At 44.2% G+C, this 26,686-nt stretch overlaps 2 pseudogenes; both read left to right on the top strand.

Moving 5' to 3' along the window:
* Positions 1-16,402: 16,402 nt before the first annotated feature.
* LOC119160974 (serine/threonine-protein phosphatase PP1-beta catalytic subunit pseudogene) lies at positions 16,403-18,460 on the top strand (annotated as a pseudogene).
* Positions 18,461-22,941: 4,481 nt separating this feature from the next.
* Positions 22,942-24,400, top strand: LOC142776488 (serine/threonine-protein phosphatase PP1-beta catalytic subunit pseudogene; annotated as a pseudogene).
* Positions 24,401-26,686: the final 2,286 nt, after the last annotated feature.

The following is a 26,686-nucleotide window of genomic DNA, read 5'->3' as shown; positions in this document are numbered from 1 at the left end:
TACTGTCTCCGAAGATGACAATTGTTCTTCTAAGCGGTGTCTGTTTAGGTAGGTCTATACAAATAGAAAACGATATAAAACGGAAAATTTTGTGCTGGTAGTCTTCTCTAGCCTAAATTGCGGACCGTGAACGCCTTTTGTCAACACAGTTTTGCTATGCGGCAAAGTGCATGCAGTGTATTTAGGTAAAGCATACATAGTGTGCATGTGTGTGCATAAAATGTAAACAGAGCACTGATGTGTGTACATTAATTACACACACATCCTATGTCATTAGCGATGATGCAATGATAAACGTCACAGACCAGCCTTTGTAATGGGCCCTTATCAAGGTACATTATAAGAACCATTTCGTGACAAGCATACTGGAAGGGTTTGTTTTCCGTACCTTACTGTTACGCTTTATTTCAGCACTTCTGGCTTGCGCTTGAAACCCTTTCAAAATTTGTTTTAACAAACGAGCTCAAATAACCATTCTTTTTCTTGTGCAAGGAATTGGCGAGGAATAAACTTCTAGTTTATTGTAGGTTTACTTTTAAAAAATTGCATGACACCTTTCAAGAAGTGCAAAATTGTATGGTGCACTCCAGTGGTACATTATATTTTGTCTCATCTCATATATGCCCTAAATTGAAAAGATGGCACATGTTCATGCATCTATCATGATATGGGAGGCGCTTCATGATAAGGGATGTGATGCGCCTCCCTTATCATGAAGCGCCAAAAAGATGGCTATAAAGAGGATGCTGCAAATTGTTTGAAGGAATGAGCACTATATACAGTACTTATCAAAGCTGATATTAAGTGAGATGGGCACTAGGGGTAGTAAGTAACATAAATGTTATGGTCACTTTAGTAACACACCAGATGTCGATAACTTTTAGGTCACAGGAAAGGATGGATGAGATAGAAATATGCAAATAGGGGGATCAGAAGTACTTAACTTATATAAAATACTGTATTAGTACTGCCTAGACAGTCTTATACAGAATAAGGTCTCAGGAGGGTGAATTTGATTTTGCTGATGCTTCTGGTGGCAATATTGTAGTTTATATTCTGTGAATTCATGCACTATATATCAAGTATTACACATAACAATCTGGTTTTCTAAAGAGAACTTAGTGAACAAAAAATTATATCTAGAAAATAAAGGCTTTCTTAAGACCTAATCAGACACACCATAGAGGTAATATGGTACTCTTTAGAGAATTTAATGGTGGGGTCTCTGTACAGAATATCACGGTAATCCTTTAGTGCTCTAGCATTGTCTGTGTAATTCTTGAAGCCTCTTTTTGTATTAAAAATTTCTACTGTGCAAACAAGTCCCAGCACGAGGTTTGGTTCTTGGGTAATGCCGGTGGTAAAAGTGAGCTCAATCATAAGCCCTTCAGGAAAACCCACTGAAGGAACTAGATTGCTCCTATAGGGAAAAAACTTCCAGTGCACCAAGAGGGGGATGAGAGAAGGATGCTGGTAAAGATCTCAAGGTGGCATCTGGCCATTATTCTTTCCTAGTCACAGATTTGTGTGGCCAATATTTTGCAGACTCCTACTAATTTGAGAAAGACTAGGTATAAATGTTGCTTCATCATTGCAAGAGGGCACATCACACCGTTTCAGAATTCTCTCACCGCCTTTACTAAAAATATTTTCTGGCATGGTTTTCTTTCCTTGTTTCCACACAGTTGCCCCGCCCCGGTGGTCTAATGGCTAAGGTACTCGGCTGCTGACCCGCAGGTCGCGGGTTCAAATCCCGGCTGCGGCGGCTGCATTTCCGATGGAGGCGGAAATGTTGTAGGCCCGTGTGCTCAGATTTGGGTGCACGTTAAAGAACCCCAGGTGGTCGAAATTTCCTGAGCCCTCCACTACGGCGTCTCTCATAATCATATGGTGGTTTTGGGACGTTAAACTCAACAAATCAATCAATCAATCAATGTTTCCACACAGCTGTTTCAGTCAAAAGTATACTGCTTGTTACAGGCAATCTAGCTGGTGCCACAGAGGGATGTTTACTCTGCTGAAGTTGTCAGACACTAGAATTGTGCCTGGTGTGCATGCTTATAACTAAAGATGTGAACAGTGACCACTTCAGCCTGCATTGCCCTGCACTAGTTACCACCTGTTACACACATGTAAAAGACTGCACAGAGACGCTAGTTCTGGCAATGCTGCCATGGTGCACAAAGGTGTACTCTCACAGGAACACCATGGCAGAACAAGCTGAGGTTGAATATAATATTCTACTGGGAATATAATTATAATGTAAGTACTCTTGGATTCACATATAGTGTAAGGCATACACCACATAATCTTTCCTAACTGTGATCTCTTTTACTTATCTGCATAGTTTTCCAAGTTAGTTATAGTAGAGAATACAAATTTTTTTCAGGGAGCACCTCATATTTATGTTCACAACATTCCACTCAAGCACATCAAACATATGCAAACAGTGATATCCTGATATCCTGTATTCAGCTCTCTATTTTCAACAATCATAAACTGGTTGTCATCTTCCACTTGTGATCTTACAGGAGTTTTAATAGGTGCCCTGTTGCCACCTTGTGTTAACGATGCCACATTCATTACATTAGTTTAACAAAGCCTATAGCTTGGCTAGATAATGCATAGCTTCAGGGGAGACTAAAGCACAGAACTAAGGCTTACATAAGATGAGAAACACAGCACACATGTTGATTCTTCCACTTATCCTCATGTGTACCTTTTCCAGCAAATATGTAGGAAAACATATGCATGCGCACTATTGCGAGGTGCTACGTCGCTGTCATTTCACATCAAGAAACATCACAAACAATGCTCAATCAACTTTTCCACCTTTTTAAGTTACAATAGATTTGTCACTAATCACTCTTGTCGATGATATGTGGGTCTCAAAGCCACCATATTATTATGAGACGCCATAGTGGAGGACTCCAAGAATTTAGACCACTTGTGGTTCTTTAACGTGTGCCTGAATATGAGCACATGGGCCTACAGCATTTTCGCCTTCATCAAAAATGCAGTCGCCGCAGCCGGGATTCGATCCCCCGACTTTCAGGTCAGCAGCCGAGTGAGTACCTTAGCCACTAGACCACCGAGCGGGGCCTAATCACTCAAGTCTGAGCATGAAATGCTTTGAACAGTTCACATGCCATTCTATCGCAACCCCTACCTGGAATCCCAATCTCATATTAATATAAGCTGACATGCTTTGCCACTCATGCAAAGTCGGTCAAATTTTTCTACTCACTTTCAACAGCCATTAAATCCCCTCCTAACAATGTCTCCAAACTCCATGTAGTCATATACCAGATATAAGTGATATTTATTATATCACATATATTAATCTGGTATATAATAACCACTGAGATATACAAACATGCTTGTGAAGCATGAATACAGTCGAACCTCGCTATAACAAAACTGAAGGGACGCGCGAAAAATTTCGTTGAAGCGGAAATTTTGTTGTGGCAAAATCTTCCCCAGAACACTGTTGCATTTGACTAAAAACTTGACAAACATAATTTATTTGCGAAATAAGTATGCCAGCTTCGTCTGCCGTCTTCCTTTCGACATGAGCGCCGTAGCGCGATGTTCGCAGTCGGTGATCTGCTGCATCGCAACGTCGTCATCATGGATGCCAAAGAAATTGCGAATCTCATCAAATGCGTCCATTACACCCAACGCAGGAGGCGGCGCCGAAACGTTTTGAGCATCAAACTCGTCGTCCGACGACGCGTCGTTATAGCAAACTTCATCGATAATTGCCCCGTCATTTAGCCCCTCATGAGCAATAACGTCCGCATCAACGGCGAAGAACTGATCGATGCACACATCCTGCGGTATATTTCCGGTGTCTTGAAGATTGGTTGGTTGGTTGGTTGTTCCTCAGAGTCCTGGCGCAACCCGCCACGGGGGATTGACCATGAAACGGACGGTGCCTCATTTGTGAGGTGGAGTTGTTTTACCACCCTGATTATATAAATAACGATGTTTAAACAAAAAACCAATTGGTAAACGATAGATTAGAAATGAAATAGAGGTAATACAAAGAACGAACAGGCTAATATGGTTTGAAATAAAGTGAATTTATGCCTCAGCTTGACATTCTGATCGTTTTGTTGCCTTTAGAAAAGCGCATAAGGCCTAGCAAACATTCCTGTGGCTAAATCCCTTTTCAGTTGCTCCAAAGGAGAGAACCATCGGAAGGGATAAATTTAGAGCCAACCTACGGAGAGGTTCTTTTAACAGTCTCTTCCTTTGGTTTGTGTATAACCTGCATGTTATAACCTGCATGTATAACCTGCAACCGCCCTTTTATATACGTCACGCTGAAAGTGTATTCCTGTAGATGTAGGGCCCAACGAACGAGGCGTCCTGTGTCATCCTTGAGTGAGGTCAGCCATCAGAGCCCGTGGTGAACAGTGACGATTTGGAATGAGCGCCCGTATAAGTATGAATGAAACTTGGCGACTACCAACAAAAGAGCCAGGCACCCACGCTTCGTGATTGACTACTTGCGCTCGGCGGTAGATGACAGCCACCTTGTGTTGGCTATAACATGGTCATGTTCGCGTTACTGTTCCAATAATTTTAGGTTGTTGGTTGGTTGTTCCTCAGGGTCCTGGCGCAACACTCCACGGGGGATCGGCCATGAAACGGACGGTGCCTCATTTGTGAGGTGGAGTTGTTTTACTACCATGATTATTTAGCTAACGATGTTTAAACAAAAAACCAATTGGTAAACGATAGATTAGAAATGAAATAGAGGTAATACAAAGAACGAACAGGCTAATATGGTTTGAAATAAAGTGAATTTATGCCTCAGCTTGACATTCTAATCGTTTTGTTGCCTTTAGAAAAGCGCATAAGGCCTCGCAAACATTCCTGTGGCTAAATCCCTTTTCAGTTGCTCTAAAGGAGAGAACCATCGGAAGGGATAAATTTAGAGCCAACCTACGGAGAGGTTCTTCTAACAGTCTCTTCCTTTGGTTTGTGTATAACCTGCATGTTATAACCTGCATGTATAACCTGCAACCGCCCTTTTATATACCTCACGCTGAAAGTGTATTCTTTTAGATGTAGGGCCCAACGAACGAGGCGTCCTCTGTCATCCTTGAGTGAGGTCAGCCATCAGAGCCCGTGGTGAACAGTGACGATTTGTAATGAGCGCCCGTATAAGTATGAATGGAACTTGGCGACTACCAACAAAAGAGCCAGGCACCCACGCTTCGTGATTGACTACTTGCGCTCGGCGGTAGATGACAGCCACCTTGCGTTGGCTATAACATGGTCATGTTCGCGTTACTGTTCCAATTATTTTAGGTTGTTGGTTGGTTGTTCCTCAGAGTCCTAGCGCAACACTATACGAAGGATCGGCCATGAAACGGACGGTGCCTCATTTGTGAGGTGGAGTTGTTTTACTACCCTGATTATTTAGATAACGATGTTTAAACAAAAAACCAATTGGTAAACGATAGATTAGAAATGAAATAGAGGTAATACAAAGAACGAACAGGCTAATATGGTTTGAAATAAAGTGAATTTATGCCTCAGCTTGACATTCTAATCGTTTTGTTGCCTTTAGAAAATCGCATACGGCCTCGCAAACATTCCTGTGGCTAAATCCCTTTTCAGTTGCTCCAAAGGAGAGAACCACCGGAAGGGATAAACTTAGAGCCAACCTACGGAGAGGTTCTTCTAACAGTATCTTCCTTTGGTTTGTGTATAACCTGCATGTTATAACTTGCATGTATAACCTGCAACCGCCCTTTTATATACGTCACGCTGAAAGTGTATTCTTGTAGATGTAGGGCCCAAGGAACGAGGCGTCCTGTGTCATCCTTGAGTGAGGTCAGCCATCAGAGCCCGTGGTGAACAGTGATGATTTGTAATGAGCGCCCGTATAAGTATGAATGAAACTTGGCGACTACCAACAAAAGAGCCAGGCACCCACGCTTCGTGATTGACTACTTGCGCTCAGCGGTATATAGATGACAGCCACCTTGCGTTGGCTATAACATGGTCATGTTCGCGTTACTGTTCCAATAATTTTAGGTTGTTGGTTGGTTGTTCCTCAGAGTCCTGGCGCAACACTCCACGGGGGATCGGCCATGAAACGGACGGTGCCTCATTTGTGAGGTGGAGTTGTTTTACTACCCTGATTATTTAGATAACGATGTTTAAACAAAAAACCAATTGGTAAACGATAGATTAGAAATGAAATAGAGGTAATACAAAGAACGAACAGGCTAATATGGTTTGAAATAAAGTGAATTTATGCCTCAACTTGACATTCTAATCGTTTTGTTGCCTTTAGAAAATCGCATACGGCCTCGCAAACATTCCTGTGGCTAAATCCCTTTTCAGTTGCTCCAAAGGAGAGAACCACCGGAAGGGATAAACTTAGAGCCAACCTACGGAGAGGTTCTTCTAACAGTCTCTTCCTTTGGTTTGTGTATAACCTGCATGTTATAACCTGCATGTATAACCTGCATGTATAACCTGCATGTATAACCTGCAACCGCCCTTCTATATACGTCACGCTGAAAGTGTATTCTTGTAGATGTAGGGCCCAACGAACGAGGCGTCCTGTGTCATCCTTGAGTGAGGTCAGCCATCAGAGCCCGTGGTGAACAGTGACGATTTGTAATGAGCGCCCGTATAAGTATGAATGAAACTTGGCGACTACCAACAAAAGAGCCAGGCACCCACGCTTCGTGATTGACTACTTGCGCTCGGCGGTAGATGACAGCCACCTTGCGTTGGCTATAACATGGTCATGTTCGCGTTACTGTTCCAATAATTTTAGGTTGTTGGTTGGTTGTTCCTCAGAGTCCTGGCGCAACACTCCACGGGGGATCGGCCATGAAACGGACGGTGTCTCATTTGTGAGGTGGAGTTTATTTATTTATTTATTTATTTATTTATTTATTTAAATACTCTCAATGCCATTTGCGGCGTTACAGAGAGGAGTGGTTACAAGTTAGAGATGGCAGTCTTGAATGATGCATGATCAGGGTTGCTGGCGATGGAGGCAGGAAGGTGGTTCCATTCGGATGAAGTCTTCGGCACGTAGGAGTGGAAGTATATGTTGGTATGGCAGAGTGGCACATGGACTTTGAAGTTATGGTCGATGCGAGATGAAACGTAAGAAGGTGACGAGAACAATGTGCCCTTTATTTCAGGATTCATAAAAAAAATTTTGTGAAAGAGACAGAGTCGGGCCTGTTTCCTCCTGTTAGAAAGGGTAGGAAGGTCTAGAGAATTTTTAATTGATGAGATGCTAGCGGTACGGGAGTAATTAGCGACAATGAAGCGAGCTGAGCGATTTTGGATGGCTTCCAGTGCATTAACAAGTGAACAAGAATGAGGATCCCAGATTGATGAGGCGTATTCGAGTTTAGATCTGACTAGTGTTTTATAAAGAAGAAGTTTTAATGAAACAGGTGCTAATGAAAAGTTACGGCGCAAGAAGCCGAGAGTGCGGTTAGCATTGTTAATCACATAACTGACATGATTATTCCATGTTAAATTGTTATCTATGTGAACACCAAGATATTTGTAAGTATTGACAGACGACAACAGAAAATTAGAAATTGAATAAACAGGGCTAGTGCAGTCAGTACTTCCTCGAGAGATCCTCATTATTTTGCACTTGCCAATATTTAGTTTCATTGACCAGAGTGAGCACCAAGATGTAATGTTGTCAAGATCAGATTGAAGTAGTGATGAATCATGAGAGTTAGTTATTATGCGGTAGATGACACAATCGTCGGCAAATAGCCTGATTGTTGATGTAATGCTGGATGGAAGGTCATTAATATAAATTAGAAAGAGTAAGGGTCCAAGGACAGAACCTTGCGGCACACCAGAGATTACTGAACAATTGCGTGAGTCATGATCGTTAGCTGTTACATGTTGGGTTCTGTTAGATAAGAAGCATTCGATCCATCGTAATGTGTTTGAGTCAATATTTAGCATGCTTAGTTTTAGTAGGAGTAAACGGTGAGAAACGGTGTCAAAAGCTTTTTGAAAATCAAGGAAAATGCAATCGATAATGGAGCCAGTGTCAGAAGCTGAAAATAAGTCGTTGGTGAAGAGAAGTAGTTGGGTTTCACATGAGTAGTGTTTCCTAAAACCATGCTGACTGTTGTGAAAGAAGTTATTTTCTTCGAGAAATATAATTAAGTTAGAATAGATTATGTGTTCGAGAAGCTTACATGGAATACTAGTCAAAGTGATGGGCCTGTAGTTAGAAGGATTAGATGAGTCACCTGGTTTAGGCACAGGAACCACCTTCCCCGCCTTCCAGTCACTGGGCAATGAGGCATTTTGTAATGACTGTGAAAAGAGCTGTGAAAAAATGACTGAACAATAAGTGGCAGTCTGTTTGAGAAATTGGGGAGCGATTCCATCTATGCCAGGTGCCGAGGCTTTCATTTTTAATATGAGGTGAAATAGCCCCAATTGATCAATGATGATTGGTTCCATTCGGGGATATCCAGGATCGGCTTGAATTGGTAAATGATTGGAGTTGTCAACGGAAAATGATTTTTTAAATACGTCTTGCAAAGCCTCGCAGCACCTGTCACTTGCAATCGCCAAACCAAGTTCGTCACAAAGATCAATGTTCTTATTTTTTGGACCATTTACTAGACACCAAAACTTACGAGGGTTAGACTGTAGAAGAGAGGGAAGGGTATCGCTGAAGAAACTATGTTTAGCTACTGCATAAGCTTTTTTGTATTCTAATGTTGCGTTGTGATAAGCCGCCCATCTCTCCGTGGTGTCAGATGATGAAGCGCTGCGGTAAAGTCGTTTTTTTTTATTACGTAAGCGAAGAAGTGCTGATGTGAACCACGGAGAGCGGAACGCCGTTCGAACAGTTCGTAAAGGAACATAACAATCTATAAGTGAATTAAACTTATTTTTGAACGATACCCAGTTCTCCTCTACAGTGTTATCAGCGGCACATGCAATGTATTTTTCAGTGAAAACTTCCAACTCAGTACATATAGATGCATAATCAGCTTTCGCATAATCTTTTATAACTTTAGTTGCGTGCATAGGACGCTGTGGTTGCATTGCGCAGGTGAAGTGTACAATGCGATGATCACTAAGCCCGGGTAGGTAGTGAATCGATGAAATGACCGAAGGATTAGTTGTGAAAACCAAATCAAGTATATTTGAAGAAAATGCTGTGATGCGCGTGGGTTCATGGATTACTTGGGTTAAATTAAAATCATTGCATATGTTTAAAAAGCAATTACCTTCCGCTGAAAGACAGCTAGCCGTTCCATCCCCACTGCCCCAAGTAACTTCTGGGAAATTAAAATCGCCCATGACAAATATATGAGAATTTGGGTACCTGACAGAAACTGCGTGCAAACAGTCATGGAAGTTTTCGCAAAAGTCTGAGGGGCAGCGAGGCGGTCGGTAGCAAACGCACAAAATCACGTCCTGATACGCAAATCGAACGCACGCGCATACGATTTCTAGTGGCGAACTTATGGGAACAATATGAGAGGAAAATCTATCTGATATCGCGATAAGAACACCGCCCCCTGTTCTTGTTATTCGATCTGATCTGTAAAAATTGTAGGTGTTTTTGCAGTGTAAAACCTCAGTGTTGCGAATTTTACTTGACAACCAAGTTTCTGTTAACACTACTATGTCCGCAGAACAGTCATCAATTATAGAAGATAACTCGTCACGTTTACTTAGCACACTTCTAATATTTGTAAACAAGACTGAAACTGGTTCAGGTGTTGTGGCACGTTTAGTAGGTTGGGATTGCTAGGAAGAGGGAAGAACACTGCTAGGAATATTGGTACTTGAAGGGGAAAGTGAAGGGAAAAGTGAAAGTGAAGGGGAAGTTGTTTTACTACCCTGATTATTTAGATAACGATGTTTAAACAAAACACCAATTGGTAAATGATAGATTAGAAATGAAATAGAGGTAATACAAAGAACGAACAGGCTAATATGGTTTGAAATAAAGTGAATTTATGCCTCAACTTGACATTCTAATCGTTTTGTTGCCTTTAGAAAAGCGCATAAGGCCTCGCAAACATTCCTGTGGCTGAATCCCTTTTCAGTTGCTCCAAAGGAGAGAACCATTGGAAGGGATAAATTTAGAGCCAACCTACGGAGAGGTTCTTCTAACAGTCTTTTCCTTTGGTTTGTGCATAACCTGCATGTTCAAAGGAAATGATGAAGGGATTCACTCTCGTTGCAGTGGAGGCATAGGAGAGACTGTGCCAGACCAGACCTGTGTAGATAAAAGTTCAGCGGGGGGGGACTTGGTATTTTAGTCTCGTAATTGATATCTTCACCGTTCTAGAGGAGCACCATCGATTTTTCCAAGAGTACTTAAGATGAAAAAAATCCGATGTTGCCAAGCGAGATTTTTCAAACTGATCTGACATGACAAATTTTTCAAAGCGTGCCATGGCGATAAATGCTAGCGTCGGCAATATAGAAATTATGGGATAATTATGTGAGGCCACGGCGAGTGCATCTGCATATTCATTGAGGGTTAAACCTTTATGCCCTGGTATCCACACAAAGCGAATGAGTCGTAAATGTCTTGGGGCAAGGTCGTAGAATACTTTCAAAGCATTGGACATATTAGGCGCAGGTAATGAACTACACACAGACAAGCAGTCTGAAAGAATAATAGCATCCGTTATTGATTGAGGCAATTTTCGTAATGCTAAGAGAATCGCCAGTAATTCCGCTTGATAAATAGGTGTAAAATTGGGTAAACGAATCGAAAAAGACGAATCCAATACTGAAGATGCACTTCCGACTCCTGCCTTCTCTTCGCAAACTGAAGCATCAGTAGCTAATACAATCTTTATGTCTAATCTTTCTGTTAGTTGGGAGGCGGCCACGCCGCTCCAGCAGTAAACGTGACAGTCGGACCATGCCAACAGAAAAGAACAGCCCTTTTTATTCACACTCGTGAATATATATAGGAAAGTAAGGGGGAGAGGGAAGGGGGATAAGATTGTGCACATGCGCACTTGAGAGCTTGGGTCGCGTCGTTCAATGGGTTACAGCATTTCTTCCCCCTTAGTAGCCAAAACGCACGACCGGTTTCTTGGCTCGTGTGGAGCGACGTAGTACGTATGGTTGCGATTCTGGGGTACTCTGAGAGGTAGCCGGCGCCGTTGTTTCTAGTCGTACCGGCCCTGGGGAAACCGGTGTAGATGGCCTCGACATGTCGTCGGCTGCTGGCGTTTCATCTGGGCTCCGCTTGCGAACTTGATCCACGTGGCGGCGGACAAGGCCATCCACAGTCTTTACCTCCAGGAGGCGAGTGCCACGCGTAGCCTCCACTGTGCCTGGGAACCACTTGTCTCCGGCGCCGTAATTTCGCACGTACACGTAGTCTCCCGGTGCGAAATTCCAGCCTGGGTCACTCGCAGCTTTGGCAGGATAGACTCTGGAAGGAAAAGACATCTCCATTCTTGTGCGCAGACGGTATCCTAATAGCCTCTCTGAGGGAGAAGGACCCTCCTGGTGTGGTGCGTTCCGATAATTGCACAATACACGTGCCAGTGAGGTGAGGAGGCAAGTGCCGCCTATCTTCTTCAAGCCATCTTTGATAGTGCGCACGGCTCGCTCTGCTAGTCCATTACTCTGGGGGTGATAGGGAGGTGTTCGAATATGCGCAATGCCATTGCGCTCCATGAACTGCTCGAACTCTCGTGCCGTGAATGGCGTCCCGTTGTCAGAAACCACCGTGCGCGGTATACCAAAACGGCTAAATATCGTTCTGAGGGCCTCGACTGTGCTATGCGAGTTGGCCTGCGACACGGGAAGCGCCTCAATCCACTTGGTGTGCGCGTCGACAACGATGAGTAACATTTTCCCTTTTACTGGTCCCGCATAGTCCACATGTAACCGCGACCACCTTTCGTGCGTCTCGGGCCAATTTACTGGTTCTTTTGCCTGAGCCATCGGCAACGCTTGCACACAGTTTTGGCATGTCGCCGCAACGCGCTCGATGTCTTGCTCTACGCCGGGCCACCAAAATAACGATCTGGCCTTCGCCTTCATGGTGGAAATTCCTTGGTGGGCTTCATGCAGTAGCCTTAGCAACTTCCCGCGTGCTGCTGTCGGCACTACAAAGCGATGGCCCCAGTAAAGAAGTTCTTCACTAACAGACAGCTCATGCCGCCTTTTGTAAAAATCGGCGATTTCTGTAGTTTCCGTGTCGAGTTTTTTCGGCCAACCTTCCCGGGTATACTTGCGTACCTGGAAAAGTACCTCATCCGCGACGGCGAGTGCCTGGAGTTCCTTCCATGGCAGGGCCGGCTGATCCCACTGGTCCAGGGTCAGAACTTGAGCTTCGTCCTCCTGGTCCACTTCTTCCTGCAACGGTTGGGGTAGACGGCTAAGAGCATCAGCATTGCACATGAGTTTACCCGGTCGATGTTGCAACCGATAACGGTAGGCACCAAGTATGATGGCCCAACGCTGAATGCGCGCAGCGGCCATAGCCGGCGTCTGACGATCCGCTCTTAGGAGACCCAACAGTGGTTGATGGTCGGTTAGAAGCGTGAACTGTCTGCCCAGCAGATAATCTCGGAATCGCGTGACGCCATAAACCAGAGCCAACGCCTCACGTTCAATCTGTGCATAATTCTTTTCTGCGGCAGTAAGCGTCCTGGATCGAAATCCAAGGGGCTGATACTGTCCTTCAATTCGGTGGAATAGTGCCGCTCCCACACCGTAGGGTGACGCGTCGCACTCCAGAAATAGCTCTCGTGCGGGATCGAAGTGAGTTAACACAGGCGCGGAACACAAAACGGCTTTTGCTTTTCGGAAGGCATCGTTTTCGCGCTCATCCCAAGACCATTTCGATTTCTTTTCCAGAAGAAGGTATAGGGGACTCAGGAGCGTGGACAGATTAGGCAAGAATTTATTGTAGAAAGTTAGCATGCCCAAAAAAGACCGCAATTCCGTGACATTGTGAGGAGTCGGTGCCAGCTTAATTGCTTCGATGTTCTTGTCTGACGGGTGCAACCCTGCCGCGTCAATTCTGTGTCCTAGATACGTAACTGACTCCTCACCTATTCGGCACTTGTCCGCGCGGAGCTTCACGCCGTACTCCCTGAACCGCTGCAAGACTGCTTGCAGGTTCGCAGTTGGCTTATCGTTCGCATCTGCTATCAGGACGTCGTCTAAGTACGCTTGAACCCCTGGGAGGCCTTGCAGCACCTGCTCAATTGTTCGTTGAAAAATCGCAGGGGCCGAGGCTATCCCAAACGGTAGCCTGTTATAACAAAAGAGGCCCTTGTGAGTGTTTATAACCGCTAACTTGCGCGAATCTTCGTCTAGAAGAATTTGGTTGTAGGCATCACGTAGATCCAAGATACTGAACTGCTGCCCTCCACGAAGCGTAGCGAAAATGTCCACTACGGGTAGAGGATAACTTTCCATTTCACATACTGGGTTTAGAGTAACTTTGAAATCGCCACAGATGCGGACTGTTCCGTCACGTTTCAGCACTGGCACCACCGGGGTTGCCCATTCTGAATAGGAAACTGGCGTAATAATGCCTTCGGCCACGAGTCGATCTAGCTCGGCGGACACTTTGTCTAGCAAAGAAAATGGAATTTTTCTTGCCTTACAGAACCTTGGGGTTGCTCCGTCCTTTATATGAAGCCGTGCTGGTGGTCCCTTGATGGCTCCCAGGCCCTCCGCAAAAAGGTCTGCGTACTGTTCCAGCACGGGTGCCGCTGTCCGACTCTCCAGCTTCCCGTCCGATGAGAGTGACGCGATGTGAAGAAGCGGTGCCCCTTGTGTCTCGAGCATCTGTAACAGGTCACGGCCGCAAAGGCTAGGACCTTCGCAGTCTAACACAACGAGATCGCAGTCAACTGTTGCAGACTTGTAGGAAGCTTGCATTTTGACAATGCCCCGCACTGGTATCTTCCCAAGATAGCATGACAGAGTTAATGCAGCTTTACAAAGCGGTGGCCACTTATGAAGATAGGCTTCGTATATCGCTTTAGGCACTACGCAGACAGGTGAACCTGTGTCGATTATCATATTCAGTGGCACTCCGTTCCATGTAACCTGCTTGTGTAGGGGCGGAACCAGGCTTCCATTACCCTTCACTGACCATATTTGTAGTGCGTTACAATCGTTATCTTCACTTTCCGCTGAACACTCTGTTATCGCGAAGGTTCTGTTGGTGGTGGCTGTCCGGGAGCATACTCGCGCCAAGTGACCTTGTCGCCCACATTTGTAGCACATGCGCCGTCGTAATGAGCATTCCCTGGCTTGATGTCCCTGTTTGCCACAGCAGCTGCAGTGCTGCGATAAGCTGCTCCGTTCGCTCCTGCTGATTTCGGGTTGCCTGCTACGCTGCACGTTGAACACCCCAACGGCGTCACCTTGCCCGGTCATCTGTTGCGACCCTAACTCCGCGCTTTCGGCTGCTAGAGCTAGTGCTTCCGCTTCTGCCAGCGTCAAGTCCTTTTTGGCTAATAGTTGTTTCTGCAGGTTTTTCGAGCGCACTCCACAAACGATGCGGTCCCTCAGCATTCGCTCCAACATTGAAGAGAAGTTGCAGTTATGCGCTAGCTTGCGAATCTCGACGATAAACGCCTGAACGGACTCCCCTTCTTGTTGGTTTCGGTGAAAGAACTTGAAGCTTTCCGATATCTCGTTAGGGGACGGATCATAGTGCTCGTTCAAGGTTGAAACAACTTCTTCGTAACTCAGCGAGCTTGGTTTTCGCGGTGCGATTCTGCCGCAAAGGATTTCAACGGTCCTCGATCCTAACGCAGCCACCAACAAGGCCCTTTTCTTCGCGTCGTCCGTAACTTCGTTCGCTTCGAAGTAGGCGTCAATCTTAACGAGATACGCTTGCCACTTATCTGTCTCCTCTGCAAAATCCGGAAGCTTGAGGGCCATGGCTGCGGGCGGGCTGATGGGCGTCTTCGTCTTGGTCTCGCCGCTGGCGCCCGGCTTACACGTATCGGTGGGTATTCTCGTCGCCACTGTTAGTTGGGAGGCGGCCACGCCGCTCCAGCAGTAAACGTGACAGTCGGACCATGCCAACAGAAAAGAACAGCCCTTTTTATTCACACTCGTGAATATATATAGGAAAGTAAGGGGGAGAGGGAAGGGGGATAAGATTGTGCACATGCGCACTTGAGAGCTTGGGTCGCGTCGTTCAATGGGTTACAGCACTTTCCAGGTGGTATTTCAAAATGGCATTTAGATATCTACTGGGAAGAGTTTTGCAATTATCAGGAAAAATATTGTCAAATTCTATTTTCATTGTTTGAATAGGTGTTCTTAGTACCCGTACTTCACGAAGGTTAACTTGTAATGTTTCCAAGAGCTTCTGTACGACGATGACTTGTGGACACTTTAATCTAGACCACTGTTGGTTAAAAAAGGACGTCGGCTCATTAATCAAAACATATTGTGACCTCCTAAGTGGGGATGCGTATATTTTTAGGAAGGTACGGGCTGCTAGTATTTGGAACCTAGCACGAAGAGAAGGAAGCGCGCTTCCTTGCATAAAGTATTAATTGCGACAAATTTAGGGAGCCAAAGACATATACGTAACGCTTCGCGTTTTATTCGTACCATTGGTCTAATTTTTTAGGCGGGTGCTCCAGAAAACATGACACAGCCAAACTCCATTATTGGGCGAATATACATACAATATATCATTACTAGCACATCACGACGTAAACCACAACTTTTATTGCTGAGTCTACGAAGCATCCCAAGCGCCTGTGCTCCTTTAGCTGCCATATTTTCTATATGCGGACTCCAATTTAGGTTTTCAGTATAAATCAGTCCTAAGTATTTAATCAATTTCACCTGCGGGATAAAGTCCTGTTTGTGAAGCATAGAAATCTGCACTGGAACAGTTATAGGAAAAACTACGACTGCACTTTTCCTGATGTTTAATGATAGATTAATGTCGTCTAAACATGTGTCCAGAGCGTTCATATAAAACTGTAGCATCTGATATAATGTATGTATATCTGTAGCTGTAGCAAAAATGCGATGTCGTCAGCGTATACATGCACCTGTACATCGTGTTGTACTGGATTTGTGCACAATGAAATACTAAATAATGATGGTGAAAGTACCGAACTTTGGGGGAGACCTCTAGTTTGTTTATACTTTGAAGACGACATGCCAAATCGAGAGCAATAGAATTCTCTATCTTTTAGAAAGGAGTAAACCCATGCGACGAAGTAATTTGGTAATCCGATGTGCGTTAGCAAATTTATTAGTTTAACGTCTTCCACACTGTCATAAGCTTTTGCAATATCTAAAGTTACTAAGCCGGAAACCTGTTTCATAGAACGAGCTAGTTGTATCCTGCTTTACAGATCAACATGGGTACACTAAATGGAGCAGCCACGCCTGAATCCGATCTGGCATGAGCTTAATATTGCATTTTCGTCCAACCAGTTGTCTATCCAAACGTGTAGAAGTCTTTTGATTAGTTTTACCAGATTTTATGTGAGTGAAATAGGCCTAGTGTTATTCAAAGTAAACCAAGCTCCATGTTTCTTTAATAAAAAATTATTTTCGTGATTCTCCACTCAGGCGGAATCCACAAATGTCTAATGGAGTGGTTAAGCACTGCATGTTGAGGTGATACTTTATGGATTATTTCTATTACCGATGCAGTTATTCCATCGAGACCTGGAGCAGAATTGGGCAATATTTTCACTACTTGTGCTATTTCCGACGCTGTAACCTCTTCAAAGTCATCGCTGTTAACAGGGCACGGCGAGTGGTAAAAGTTAGCAGCCGTGAAGCGGCTTTCCAGCCTTGAGCAATATCTTCCAGAAAAGTAGGCACCTCAAGTGGCGTTGAAACTATCGATTCGAGGTTTGTTGATGGTGGGATTGGATTACTTTTTGGCTTTAAGGAAGTTGAAAAGTAATTTCCTGTGGCCAGGCTTTGAAAGGAACTCAGAACTTTGGCAAGTTCTGATTGGCAGTCGGGAATTAATTGATTAATACGGCAGTCGGGAATAGAAGCTCAAAGGATAATACATGTAGTTAAATTGAATATTTTACGTAGTATTGCCATTTAATTTTATTATTTCGGGTTTTCAATTTCATAGCTTTTGTAAAACAACATTCAACTGTCTCAACGTTGCATGCATTCTTTGCCAATCCCCCAAAGTGGGTACGTACAATTTAGATAAAAAAAAACATCACGTCGATAAAATGGCGGAGGGAGATCTGAACGTGGACAGCGTTATTTTCCGCCTCTTAGAAGACCGGGAATGCCACCCGCAAATGACTGTGCCGCTGACAGAGACGGAGATTCTCGGCCTCTGCATTAAGTCGCGGGAGATCTTCATGAGCCAGCCAATCCTTCTTGAGCTCGAGGCGCCACTTAAAGTTTGCGGCGATATCCCCGGTCAGTATACAGACCTCATCCGGCTCCTTAAACGCGGCGGCTTCCTTCCTGAGACAAACTACCTTTTCCTGGGTGATTACGTTGACCGAAGCCAGCAGTCACTGGAGACCATTTGCCTGCTGCTAGCCTACAAGGTTAAGTACCCCGAAAACATCTTCCTTCTTCGGTAAACCACGAGTGCGCGTCCGTCAACCGCATTCACGGGTTCTACGACGAATGCAAGCGACGCTACAACATCAAGCTCTGGAAGACGTTCACCGACTGTTTCAACTGTCTGCCCGTTGCCGCCATAATCAACGACAAAATATTCTGCTGCCATGGCGGACTCTCGCCCAACCTACAGTCGATGAAACAGATAAGGAGCATCAGGAGACCAACAGACGTTCCAGAAACAGGCCTTTTGTGTGATTTACTTTGGGCGGATCCCGACTAAAACATCCAGGGCTAGGACGAGAACAGCAGCGGTGTATCGTTCACCTTTGGAGCAGATGTCGTGTCCAGGTTTCTCACCAGACATGACCTTGACCTAATATGCAGAGCTCACTAGGTTGTAGAAAATGGCTGCGAGTTCTTCGCCAAACGCCAGCTGGTGACCCTGTTCCCTGCTCCAAACTACTGCGGACATTTCGACAACGCTGGTGCCATGATGTCCATCGACTTTGCGCTATGTTGCAGTTTTGAGATACTGAAACCGTTCGGGCAGAGAGTAACCAGCATGACGGTCTCTGCACCGAACAAGTGACGCCGGCTTGGGGACCACTGAAGAAGTGAACATGAGCACTGGTAAAGGAGATTATTGATTGATTTGTGGGGTTTAACGTCCCAAAACCACTATATGATTATGAGAGACGCCGTAGTGGAGGGCTCCGGAAATTTAGACCACCTGGGGTTCTTTAACGTGCACCCAAATCTGAGCACACGGGCCTACAACATTTCCGCCTCCATCGGAAATGCAGCCGCCGCAGCCGGGATTCGAACCCGCGCCCTGCGGGTCAGCAGCCGAGTACCTTGGCCACTAGACCACCGCGGCGGGGCTAAAGGAGATTATTAAAAAAAAAGAAAAAAAAACAATAAAGATGCTTGTGGCTAAAAGTGTTTTGTATCAGCAAGTGCGCCTGCCAACACTTCTTGGTGGATTCCACCAAGGAGGATTGAAGAAATTTGCTGGAGTGAAAATTCCCGCAATGCCTTGCCAGCAGAGGTGAAGCCAGCTTTTGCCACTGCCAAGATGGCGGAAACATGCTCTTTCCTGGTAGTGCCCACTTTGAGACCAAGTGGCTTTGATGTGCTATATTGTAAATTCTACATTAGTTCTATACTAAACGATAGTTGTTCCCGACGAAATAACACACAGAAACGAGTATGGGTGACTGAATCTCCAAAGACGTTTGCCTCCAGTTAGAGGCTTACTAAAGAAAATTAGTAACACTAGGACGCACTTAGAGCACTATGTGACGCGAAAAAGTTTCAACATTAAACTCGTTGGGCGTGCCAGAGAAACGTTCCATTCTTAATCGCGGAACGGTGATACTTTATCATGTGTCTAGACAGATGGCCGCTGCCGCCGCCATCTTGTCTTATGCACGACGTCACTCCTGGGCAATCATTTTCACTCCATCGATTTTTTATATTCCCCTGGAATTCCGCATGCGAACGGTTCAAACCTCTTTAAAATTTATTGTTTACCAACCAGAAGGGATAGGAACGCCTTTATTGGTGATCCCGAATTCGTTTTTCTTACTCAATGGCCACGTTTTTATGCACGTCAGATTATTTTTTTGTAAAAAAAAGAAACAAGGTAGCATAAATGTTGACAATAAAACGGTAATTCAAACTTATAACTCAAACCGTAATATTTACATAAAGTAAAATGAAGATCTCCCCCTTCGCCAAATCTAAGTTCGAATATTTCAGAGTTTTTCAACAGTATAGAATAAAACACTACCTGGTAGAAATAAATAAAGCAATAAGCACAGATGCTTCTGGGAACAGAGAAAACGCTAATATTTTGTGCTTCGAAAATTTCTTTCGAAGGAATTGAGAAAAATGATCATAGCAGATTCGCTTTCGGTACGTGCAGCTATTACAGTTTCAGGCAAAATCAGGTGCCCTATACTCATGAAACACAAAAAAGCTAGTACACGTTTAATAAACGTCATAAGCATCAAGTCAAAAGGGCTAATAGACGTCTCGATCAAGACATTTTACAGTCATGGACGGCTATCTGACTGTCCGAAAGCTGTGCTAATGTCCCACAAGTTTTCATCTAAAAAAAGCCTTGCCAGACGACGTTTAGACGTTGTCAAAATATTTTCGTTTTTTTGCTAGTTGTAATAAAAAAACTAAAAATGCATTACAATGTATGATAAGTTTGTCGAATAGGCCTTGTTGGTTTTTTATACACGTAAGATGTCGAACGTGAAAGATATAGAAAGGAACACAGAGGATGTCTACGTCATGCACGTGCAACAGTTTACGAGAATGGCAATCCAATAAGTCTTAGTCGACACCCTTCTCATATGTGGTAATGCCTTTTTTTTAAATTTCTAATGAAGCTACAGCAAAATAGGAAACGTTTAGAAAACGTACATTCGTCCATCAATCAATCCATCCATCCGTCCATCCATTCATTCACAACTGCATAACGAGCATAAGTGACTAGTCATAACATGAAAATCGTGACACGTATACCATGAATGACATGATCTAGATCTCATGGTCCAGCTACTGCTCTTGCGGTGTTTTTGTCCACATGACATATTGAAAAACGGGTATGGTATGACGTGACTGTATGGCAAGTATATGTGCAGCCCTTAACGAGAAAACGGGGACATTTGTGTCATGGAAGAACATGACTACATGCTACGCTCATAGCGCGCCCACGGGCGTTTCGTAGCTTCTCTTATACCAAAGTTAGTATTACGTGACGCGAACGAGCGACCTAGTTAAATGACATTTTCAAACATGACCGTCATGACATGCGTGTCATGTAAAAGATGACTACATGTACGTGCATTGCGCGCTGACAGCAGTTTCGCTGGCTTCACATATACCAAATGTTGTACGAATGATGAAGGTATGTGACGGGTGCAAACATGATAATTATGACATGCGTGTCATGTAAGAACATGACTACATGCCACACTCAAGATGCACTGGCAGCCGTTTCGCTAGCTTCACATATATCAAACTTGGTATTACGTGACGCGAATGGAAGACGAAGGAAAATGACGCGCCCAAGCATGATAATCATGGCATGCGTGTCATGTAAACCGCGACTACCTGCGGCGCTCATAGCACACTCGCGGCCATTTCCATAGCTTCACATATACTAAATTTGGTATTACGCAACGTGAGTCGACAACAAACACAATTGTCAGGTGCAAGCATAATGTTCAGTACTTGGAATTCATGTACGTTATAATTTACATGCCTACTACTGCTAGTGATGGTATTGCAATCGTTAGTGGTGCCATCGGTACGCAGCTATAAGCAACGTACTTGCATCTTATCTATCTATACGTGAGTTCGCATAACATTTCTACTTGTGTTCAGTTTGTGCTACATCCGTGGGCCTCGTAACGTTGTGGTGATTTAAAGTGACATATCAGCCCTCCTCATTCACGCCTTCGCATGTCATGAATTCCCATTGTACGTGGGATTCGCCATTTTTACAGCAGAATAGAGTTTTGAAGGATTTGTTATGCTTGAGGTTTGCCTTGTTTTGTAAGTAGGAAATCATCATAATGAATCAGCACACACTCTCTTCATCGTCATCTTTTTCCTCTTTAGGTTCGCTTCCCCGAAAGGTGTGCCACTTTATCCGGCGCAGCATGACTCTGATGGGCGAGAGAACAGATATAAACAGAAAGTAAAACAGAAAAAAAGAGAAAAAGAGAAATTAATTGTCGGATTATTCCGCTTAATGCAACTTCTTTTGAAACCGAAACCCTCAAATATCGTTGTTTTGTCATATTACCGGTACAGAATACTAATAAAATTTGTTCTTGTCATGCGAATAGCTAAGCTTGGGCTGAACTTGAGAAATGAGAATAGGCTTTTTTTCGGTGCTTCGGCTTTGGGCTTAAGCCAAAAGAATGCTTTATTGCCATTTGTGCTTACCTTCACAAAACAAAACAAAAAACTATTATTCAAAAGGCTATCTGTGTTTCAAAAATAGCAGCAATATTTTGACATAAAAAGTTTTCATTATTATTCTTATAATACTACTTTCTATCACGGTTATTTGTCGTCACGATAATATCTCCACTGTATGGTCGGAAATTGAGAAAAACGAATATTGCGCTATTTTTGTTTTTACGTGTGTCATTTTTATCTTGATTATCAAGATATGTACTTAAGATTTCTCATTAGCTCGTATATTATATTTTAGCCAATACCGCGAATAGGTATGAGACATGTTTGAGATATATAGTTAACATCATTATAATTGGCGAAGAAAACAACATTTTGAGGCGGAAATAAAAAATATTGAGCTAAATTATTCATTCTAGATATTTAGGTGTTATCATTCAGTAAATAAATTTGCTGTTTACCTATCTCTAGCTTATACGAGAAATATTGTGGGGAAACACCAAAACATTCACAAAACACTCGGCCAATTTGCTGCATTGGTTACGAGCCATGAGAAGAGAAGAAGAAGAAGAAGAAGAAGAAGAAGAAGAAGAATAAGAAGAAGAAGAAGAAGAAGAAGAAGAAAAGGAAGAAGAAGAAGAAGAAGAAGAAGAAGAAGAAGAAGAAGAAGAAGAAGAAGAAGAAGAAGAAGAAGAAGAAGAAAAAGAAGGGGTACCTCTCAAGCCATCACGACGTTACGATGTTTAGTCCTTTCTCAACTGAATTGCCTGATATTAGTATGGGTCCCAGGTCACTGTGGGTTAACAATAAATGAAATGGCTTACGCCTTAGCCCACTCATCGCTAGATCTGCCAAAAGTCCACCTTCTCCCAGTGGTAGAACACTTCACCGCAGTCATGTTTAGAAGATTAACTATTAGGATAGATAGGATGGAAACAATACCCACATGGACAGAATATAATCACCTAAAATATCCATGGAAATTGTAGTGGAGCCATTCTCTACAATCAGAAGTGACTATCACGAGATTTCGATGTGGTGTCCTACCAAATAATTTTTACTAGCACAGGGCTGCTGTGTGACCCCGCTGCCAATTTTGCTGGTAACACGAAATTAGTGCACATTCATTTTTATCACGTTCATAATACTCTCGCGTTAGAACTCAATGTCTAAAAACTCCTTTTGCAAAATTAGGCTTGACTTTATCGGAGGAAAACGTTTTAACCTTCGGTGCCTCAGGGTTGGAATATTGCCACAGAGATGCCTTTGATGCCGTGTGTAATTTCAATAAAACTACTCAACGAGTACCCTTTTAATTATGTATTTAATATTATTCGTCAATTCATTAGGTTAGCATCTGGGTTTTGTAAAGTTTTTTCTTCAGATTAATATGGCAGATGGGAATATGAGCTCACAGGATAATACACGTAGATAAATTATTTATTTTACGTAGTATTGACATTTATTTTATTATTTCTGGTTTTAAATTCCATAGCTTACGTAAAAACACATTCAACTGTCTGAACGTTGCATTCTTGGTCAATCCCCCAAAGTGGGTATTTGCCATTTAGATAAAAAAACATCACGTCGAGAAAATGGCGGACGAACATCTGAACGTAGACAGCGTTATTTTCCGCCTCTTAGAAGACCGGGGATGCCGCCCGGAAAAGACTCTACCGCTGACGGAGACGGAGATTCTCGGTCTCTGCCTTAAGTCGCGGGAGATCTTCATGAGCCAGCCAATCCTTCTTGAGCTCGAGGCGCCACTTAAAGTTTGCGGTGATATTCACGGTCAGTATACAGACCTTATCCGGCTCCTTAAACGCGGCGGCTTCCCTCCTGAGGCGAACTACCTTTTCCTGGGCGACTACGTTGACCGAGGCCAGCAGTCACTGGAGACCATTTGCCTGCTGCTAGCCTACAAGGTTAAGTACCCCGAAAACATCTTCCTTCTTCGGGGCAACCACGAGTGCGCGTCCGTCAACCGCATTCACGGGTTCTACGACGAATGCAAGCGACGCTACAACATCAAGCTCTGGAAGACGTTCACCGACTGTTTCAACTGTCTGCCCGTCGCCGCCACAATCAACGACAAAATATTCTGCTGCCATGGCGGACTCTCGCCCGACCTCCAGTCGATGGAACAGATAAGGAGCATCAGGAGACCAACAGACGTTCCAGAAACAGGCCTTTTGTGTGATTTACTTTGGGCGGATCCCGACATAAACATCCAGGGCTGGGACGAGAACAGCCGTGGTGTATCCTTCACCTTTGGGGCAGATGTTGTGTCCAGGTTTCTCACCAGACATGACCTCGACCTAATATGCAGAGCTCACCAGGTTGTAGAAGATGGCTACGAGTTCTTCGCCAAACGCCAGCTGGTGACCCTGTTCTCGGCTCCAAACTACTGCGGACATTTCAACAACGCTGGTGCCATGATGTCCATCGACTTTGCGCTATGTTGCAGCTTCGAGATACTGAAACCTTCCGGGCAGAGGGTGACCAGCATGACGGTCTCTGCACCGAACAACAAGTGATGCCAACTCGGGGACCACTGGAGAAGAGAACATGAGCACTGGTAAAGGAGATTATGAAAAAAACAACAATAAAGATGCTTGTTGCTACAAGTTTTTTGTATCAGGAAGTTCACCTGCCAACACTTCTTGGTGGAGTCCACCAAAAAGGATTGAAGAAAATTTGCTGGAGTGAAAATTTCCGCAATGCCTTGCCAGCAGAGGTGAAGGCAGCATTTGCCACTGCCAAGATGGCGGAAACATGTTCTTTCTTTGTAGTGCCCACTTAGAGATCAAGTGGCTATGATATGCTACAATGTAAACGCTACGTTAGGTCTATAATAAAAAATAGTTGTTTCCGACGAATTAACACACAGTATGGGTGAATATCGCCAAAGAACTTTGTCTCGAATTGGAGGTTTACTAAGGAAAATTAGTATTACTAAGACGCCCTTGGTGCACTATGTTGCTCGAAAAAGTTGTGGGGCGTGCGAGAGAAACGCATCGTTCTTAATCGCTTAACGGTGATACTTTATCATGCCCCTTGTAGGATGGTCACTGCAGGCGCCTTGTTGCCGTAGGCACGGCTTCACTTATAGACAATCAATTTCACTCCAGCAATTTTTTTTTATATTCCCCTGGAATTCCGCATCTTGGTTGAAACCTCTTTAAAAGTTTAATGTTTACCGACCAAAAGAGATAAGTATGCCTTTATTGGTGATCAAAAGTCCTGTTTTTGCTCATTGGCCACGTTTTATTGTCCTCAGAATATTTTTGTAAAAAAAAACTGGATAGCGTCAATGTTGACAAGTAACGGTAATTCAAATTTATAACTAAATCTGTAATATCTGCATAGAGTAGATGACTATCTCTCCCCTCGCCAAATCTATGTTCAAATCTTTAAGAGTTTCTCAACACTATAGAATAAAAGATTACCTGGTAGAAACAAGTAAAGTAGTAGTCACAGATGCTTCTTGGAACAAAGAAAATGCTAATATTGTTGTACTTCAAAACCTTCCTTCAAACTAATTCAGCACAGTCATCATAGCTGTGGTGCGATTATATACAAATTCCTAATCCGGACAAAGGCGGTCTGTTTTATTGAGTTGCATGCGATGGGCCCATTCAAGCCGTGACGAATGCTGTAACGTTCTATGTGACGTGGGGTGGAGGTGTGACGTGCTGTTTTTTTCCGGTTTTCGGAGGAAGTCGAAGGAATGGTCGGAGAGAGCGTCCGAAAGGAACCGGATGGATTGAAATGGCTGCTAGGTGGCCTGGATTGGATTGAGATGTAAGGGCTTTGCGACTTTTCAGAATCCGGGCACTTAGACAACATAACGTTTCCCACTGCCACGGTTCTTCGTCTCGCCTGTGCGGCAGCTGTAGCTGAGCAGAGGCGACGACGCGAGGTAAGAGATGCATTTGAAGAGTTCAGCAAAGAAGAGTTCCGGCAATGTTTTCGTCTGTTCAAACGAACAGTGCGTAAGTTGTGCGGTGAACTTGACCCTATCATCGGATGCCAGCGAACCAGTGGCCTTTCCACAGAGAGGAAGGTGTTGTGCGTGCTGCGATTTTTCGCCACTGGTAGCTTCCATAGGAGCATTGGTCGCGAGGAACACATCGGCATGCCTCAGCTGGCGGTTAGCAACACCATCCACGAGGTGACAGAGGCGATCACCACCGTGGCTGCTAGGAAAAGGGTGGTGGACTTCCCGCTGACCACAGTTGGCAAGGATGAGGCTAAGGTGGAGTTTGCGCGACGTGGTTGCATCTTAGGCGTGCTGGCGTGTGTCGACGGCATGTTGGTCGCCATTGGCAAGCCAGAGGGATACAGCCTGGCTGACACGGCGATCTTCATGTCCAGAAAGAGCTGTTATGCCCTGAACGTCATGATTGTAAGTACCGTTAGGATCCTTTCTTACTCGTCAATCGGAGTAGTTGTTCAGTTTTGACGTCGGAGCTGGATAAAGTACTAATTCTAAGAATAAGAGAGAACCTGCAGATAAATGGGTGCGTGCTAGTTGGTGTCTCCATGGCCTCAGTTATCATAAATGGCAAGTGTTTGTGTGAGCGAGCCAGTGTTCGTTTTTTGTGTTTTTGTTCTGCCGTGCTTGCGCAATGGAGCTGTGCATTTTGAAGGAAATCAGCATATGGACCGCAGTCGTAGCAGAATTATATAAACTATAGGGAACTATTTCAAACACGAAAGTACCTACAACCACAATTGCATGGGCTAGCTGTGGTATTTACGAGTGTTCTTTCCCAATAGCATGGCGTAGTTTTTCGCTTATTGATCATTCAGTGGAAGTCGTAGCGATGCGTACAGGGGAATGGTCCCTGCCCCCTTCCCTCCTCAGTTGCTACACCCTGTCCCTGTGTTCCCCTCTCGGTGAAACTGCCTTTACCAATGACTGTACTAGTATCCATTGTTTCTGGCATATTCGTAGCAAAAAAGGGATTTATTTGGAGCATAGATGTAGTACTATTTTGTATCAGTCATTGCAGGTGTGCAACGTGCGGCTGCGCATCCTTGTCGTCGACCCACGATTCCCAGGTTCGTGCCACGACTCTTCTGTTTGAGAACACAACCCTCTGCGTGCACGCCTAGCTGCACAGCTGAAACCTGGCGAATATCTGCTTAGTAAGTATTA

This window comes from Rhipicephalus microplus, chromosome X, assembly GCF_043290135.1.
Source record: "Rhipicephalus microplus isolate Deutch F79 chromosome X, USDA_Rmic, whole genome shotgun sequence".
NCBI lineage: Eukaryota > Metazoa > Arthropoda > Arachnida > Ixodida > Ixodidae > Rhipicephalus > Rhipicephalus microplus.
This window is presented reverse-complemented; position numbering and strand designations above follow the sequence as displayed.